Raw genomic sequence first — 6,016 nt, 5'->3', positions numbered from 1 at the left:
CACGATGGTGTGATCATTCACCTAGAGCGAGACATCCTAGAATGTGAAGTCAAGTGTGCCTTAGGAAACATCGCTATGAACAAAGCTAGTGGAGCTAATGGAATTCCACTGGGCTATTTCAAATCCTAAAAGATGATGCTGTGAAAGTGCTGCACTCAATATGCCAAATTTGGAAATCACAGCAGTGGCCACAGGACTGGAAAAGGTCAATTTTCATTCCAATTCCAAAGAAAGCAATGCCAAAGAATGCTCAAGTTCAGTTCAGTTCAGTCGCTCAGTCGTGTCCGACTCTTTGCGACCCCATGAATCACAGCACGCCAGGCCTCCCTGTCCATCACCAACTCCCGGAGTTCACTCAGATTCACGTCCATCGAGTCAGTGATGCCATCCAGGCATCTCATCCTCGGTCGTCCCCTTCTTCTCCTGCCCCCAATCCCTCCCAGCATCAGAGTCTTTTCCAATGAGTCAACTCTTCACATGAGGTGGCCAAAGTACTGGAGTTTCAACTTTAGCATCATTCCTTCCAAAGAAATCCCAGGGCTGATCTCCTTCAGAATGGACTGGTTGGATCTCCTTGCAGTCCAAGGGACTCTCAAGAGTCTTCTCCAACACCACAGTTCAAAAGCATCAATTCTTCGGTGCTCAGCTTTCTTCACAGTCCAACTCTCACATCCATACATGACCACTGGAAAAACCATAGCCTTGACTAGACGGACCTTAGTCGGCAAAATAATGTCTCTGCTTTTGAATATGCTATCTAGGTTGGTCATAACTTTTCTTCCAAGGAGTAAGCGTCTTTTAATTTCATGGCTGCAATCACCATCTGCAGTGATTTTGGAACCCCCAAAAATAAAGTCTGACACTGTTTCCACTGCTTCCCCATCTATTTCCCATGAAGTGATGGGACCAGATGCCATGATCTTTGTTTTCTGAATGTTGAGCTTTAAGCCAGCTTTAAACTACCACACAATTGCACTCATCTCACACGCTAGTAAAGTAATGCTCAAAATTCTCCAAGCCAGGCTTCAACAATACATGAACCATGAATTTCCAGATGTTCAAGCTGGTTTTAGAAAAGGCAGAGGAACCAGAGATCAAATTGCCAACATCTACTAGATCATTGAAAAAGCAGGAGAGTTCCAGAAAAACATCTATTTCTGCTTTATTGACTATGCCAAAGCCTTTGACTGTGTAGATCACAATAAACTTTGGAAAATTCTGAAAGAGATGGAAGCTGAAACTCCAATACTTTGGCCCCTGATGCGAAGAACTGACTCATTGGAAAAGACCCTGATGCTGGGAAAGGTTGAAGGTGGGAGGAGAAGGAGATGACATAGGATAAGATAGTCAGATGGCATCACCAACTCAATGGACATGAGTTTGAGTAAACTCTGGGAGTTGCTGCTGGACAGGGAGGCCTGGAGTGCTGCAGTCCCTGGGGTCACAAAGAGTTGGACACGACTGAGTGACTGAACTGAACTGAACCACAAGCAATGTATGGCTCTTGTTTGAATCCTGACTCAAATCAGTAATACAAAGAAATTTGTGTTTTTGAAACAACTGGGGAGATTTAACTATGGAATGAACACTAGATGATATTAAGGAATTACTGCTAGTTCCCATAGTTGTAATAATAATATGGTTATGTAAAAGAGAAAGACCATTTGTTAGAAATGCATATTGCTGTATAAGTGCAATAAGACTGATGAATTGTTAACTATTATTGTAGCAGGGCTGTCCTTGTTGTTTTCTACTTTGTATATATTTGAAATTTTTCATCATAAAAAATTAAACTGATAGGGCAAGTCAACTAAAAAGGAAAAAATAGGAATAAGCAAAAAAAAAAAAAAAAATCCTACTATCCAGGGAAGGCTTGTTTACAGAACCAAAGGGATATCTGGTAAAAGTCCTTGACTATGGCAATCAATCCTGGCTGCAAATCTGAGCTTATCTCATGCACACATCCTGTTTCTGTGCAGCCCATATGAAGTAGTCAAATGGGTTCTCAGGGGCAGGAGATTGCAGGGTTTTGTTTTTCTGTTAAGACTATTGCCTCTTAGCAGCACTACCCCGCAATGAAACAATTTCTCAGTCTCAGAGTCATCCATTGCTGCCATGAGATTTCAAGTTAATAAGCTAATGGTCAAATTGTCTGTGTCCTGCTAGCATTAGGGATGAAGTAGCTAACTACAAGTTAAATCAATAGAAACCCCTTACCAGGCTGTAAATTCTGCTTGTGGGGACCACTTTCACCTTAATCACTGTCAAATACCTGTGACCAGCATGTTAGCTGACCCCTATTAAGCACTAATATTTAATTGAACTGAAACCCCAGAGGAAAGAGACTACAGTAATTTGAATGCTACTTGGTAAGAAAATGTGCTGAAAGATTATGGAGATAAGTTTAGGGACTACTACCTAAAGATAATAATATTCCTTTGCCAGGCATTAGAAATTCAGGTATTAGAAAAAGAACATTGATGAGGAAAAATAAGAAATATTAGAAGCCCAAAGCATCAGGTCAAGGTAAGATTAGGAGAGTGAAAATTTGGTTTCACTTGGTTCCTTGTCTAATGTAGTATTTTAAAAAACAACAAACAAAACCCTTTTCTCTATGCTTCTTTGTATCCTTCCCCTTCACATTATCTTCAGTGATTACAAGGTCTCATTCTACACACTGTAGGATGTCAGGGGGCTGGCAAACTCCAAACCTGTAATTACTAAGGTTATATCTAGTGACATGTAATATACAGGACCCTACATTTTCCCTCTTTTGTCTAAAAATGAAACTCTAGTAAACTTTGTCGCTTACTTTTAAGTGTCAGCAATTAGATGAGTAGTTCTTAATTTGAAACTCCTAGTGAACTAAAATGGACGGGAATGGGCAAAATTATTCAGATGACCATTAAATCTACTACTGTGGACAAAAAGCCCTTGGAAGAGATGGAGTAGTCTTTGTTGTCAACAGAGTCCAAAATGCAGTACTTTGATGCCATCTCAAAAATGACAGAATGATCTCTGTTTCCAAGGCACCATTCAACATCACAGTAATTCAAGTCTATGGCCCAACCACTAATGCCGAAGAAGATGAAGTTCAATGGTTCTGTGAAGACCTACAAGATCTTGTAGAACCAAAACCAAAAAAAAAAAAAAAAAAAAAAAGATGTCCTTTTCATCATAGGGGACTGGAATGCAAAAGTAGGAAGTCAAGAGATACCTGGAGTAACAGGCACGTTTGACCTTGGAGTACAAACTGAAGCCGGCCAAAGGCTAACAGAGTTTTGCCAAGAGAATGCACTGGTTATAGCAAACACCCTCTGCCAACAACACAAAAAACAGCTCTACACGTGGACATGACCAGGTGGTCAATACCAAAATCAGACTGATTATATTCTTTGCAGCCAAAGATGGAGAAGCTCTATACAGTCAGCAAAAACAAGACCAGGAGCTGACTGTGGCTCAGATCATGAGCTCCATATTGCCAAACTCAGACTTAAATAGAAGGAAGTAGGGAAAACCACTAGGCCATTCAGGTATGACCTAAATCAAATCCCTTATGATTATACAGTGGAAGTGAAAAATAGGTTCAATGGACTAGATCTGGTAGACAGAGTGTCTGAAGAACTACGGATGGTGGTTCATAACACACAGGAGGCAGTGACCAAAACCATCCCCAAGAAAAAGAGAGGCAAAACGGCTGTCTGAGGAGGGCTTTCAGATAGCTGAGAAAAGAAGCAAAGCGAAAGGCAAAGGAGAAGAGGAAAGATATACCCATCCGAATGCAGGGTTCAAAGAATAGCAAGGAGAGATAAAGAAAGCCTTCCTCAGTGATCTGTGCAAAGAAATAGAGGAAAACAACAGAATGGGAAAGACTAGAGATCTCTTCAAGAAAATTAGAGATACCAAGGGAACATTTAATGCAAAGATGGGCTCAATAAAGGACAGAAATGGAATGGTATGGACCTCACAGAAGCAGAAGATATTAAGAAGAGGTGACAAGAATACACAGAATAACTATACAAAAAATCTTAATGACCTGGGTAACAACGATGATGTGGTCACTCACCTAGGCCAGACATCCTAGAGTATGAAGTGAAGTGGGCCTTAGGAAGCATTACTACAAACAAAGCTCGTGGAAGGGATGGATTTCCAACTGAGCTGTTTCAGATCCTAAAAGAATGCTGTGAAAGTGCTACACTCAATATGCCAGCAAATTTGGAAAACTCAGCAGTGGCCACAGGACTGGAAAGGTCAGTTTTCATCCCAATCCCAAGAAGGGAAATGCCAAAGAATGTTCAAACTACTGCACAATTATGCTAATTTTACATGCTAGCATGATTATGCTCAAAATCCTTCAAGCTAGGCCTCAACATATGTGAACCGAGAGCTTCCACATATACAAGCTGGATTTAGAAAAGGGAGAAGAATCAGAGATTAAGCTGCCAATTAAGCTGCTGGATCATAGAAAAAGTAAGGGAATTCCAGGAAAACTTTTGCTTCATTTACTACACTAAACCCTTTGACTGTATGGATCACAACAAACTGTGGAAAATTCTTAAACAGTTGGGAATACCAGACCACCTTATCTGCCTCCTGAGAAACCTGTGTGGAGATCAAGAAGCAACAGTTAGAATCAGACATGGAACAACAGACTGGTTCCAAATTGGGAAAGGAGTACGTCAAGGCTATATTTGTCACCCTGCTTATTTAACTTATATGCAGAGTATATCATGTGAAATGCCAGGCTGGATGAAGCACGATCTGGAATCAAGATTGCTGGGAGAAATATCAATAACTTCAGATATGCAGATAACAACACCCTAATGGCAGAAAGCAACGAAGAACTAAAGAGCCTCTTGATGAAAGTGAGGAGAGTGAAAAAGTTGGCTTAAAACTCAACATTCAGAAAACTATAATCATGGCCTCCAGTCCCATCACTTGATGGAAAATAGGGAAAAAGATGGAAGCAATGACAGACTTTATTTTCTTCAGCTCCAAAATCACTGCAGACGGTGACTGCAACCATGAAATTAAAAGACACTTGCTCCTTGGAAGAAAAGCTATGACAAACCTAGACAGCGTAATAAAAAGCAGAGATATCACTTTGCCAGTAAAGGTCCATATATCAAAGCAATAGTTTTTCCAGTAGTCATGTATGGATATGAGAGTTGGATCATAAAGAAGGCTGAACACCAAAGAAATTATGCTTTCAAACTGTGGTGCTGGAGAAGACTCTTGAGAGCCCCTTGAATAGCAAGGAGATCAAACCAAGCAATCCTAAAGGAAATCAACTGAATATTGATTGGAAGGATTGATGTTGAAGCTGAAGCTCCAACACTTTGGCCATCTGATGCGAAGAGCTGACTCATTGGAAAAGACCCTGATGCTGGGAAAGACTGAAGGCAGGAGGAGGAGATGACATAGGATAAGATAGTTGGATGGCATCACCAACTCGATGGACATGAGTTTGAGCAAGCTCTGGGAGTTAGTGAAGGACAGGAAGCCTGGCGTGCTGCAGTCTATGGGGTCACAAAGAGTCAGACAGGACTAAGCGACTGAACAACAACAACCCCTATCTTAGGGAGAATTAGTAAAAGAAATAACATTAAGCCATTTTAAATTCAGAGAGGAAAGGCTCTGTGAAAACATGAGATACTGCTCCTCAAACACAGCTTAAACTTTGTTTCTTTAGTAAGTTTTGATACCAAAGGCTATAATAAACCAGACTTGGCAGCCTGCTTTAAGAGAACGTTGTCCTCATTCCATACTGATCCCTACTGCTTTTTTGTGTGCTATTATCAACTCCTTGCTCACCCGACAAAGACATTTTCTAAAGATCATTTTCCAGAATTAGACTTTATTGCATTCTCATTTAGTATGCTATGCTCTGGCTTCAATATCGTGAAATCAATTTCTTAAAGTCACAAAACAAGATTTTGACGTGAGGGGATGTCCCTCTTTTAGAGTTCCCTTCTGGATAAGATACTGGAGGCCTCACTGCAGGGAAGTCTTGGGA

The sequence above is a fragment of the Capra hircus genome, chromosome 28 (assembly GCF_001704415.2).
Source record: "Capra hircus breed San Clemente chromosome 28, ASM170441v1, whole genome shotgun sequence".
Classification (NCBI taxonomy): Eukaryota; Metazoa; Chordata; class Mammalia; order Artiodactyla; family Bovidae; genus Capra; species Capra hircus.
Note: the sequence above shows the minus strand (reverse complement) of the source record.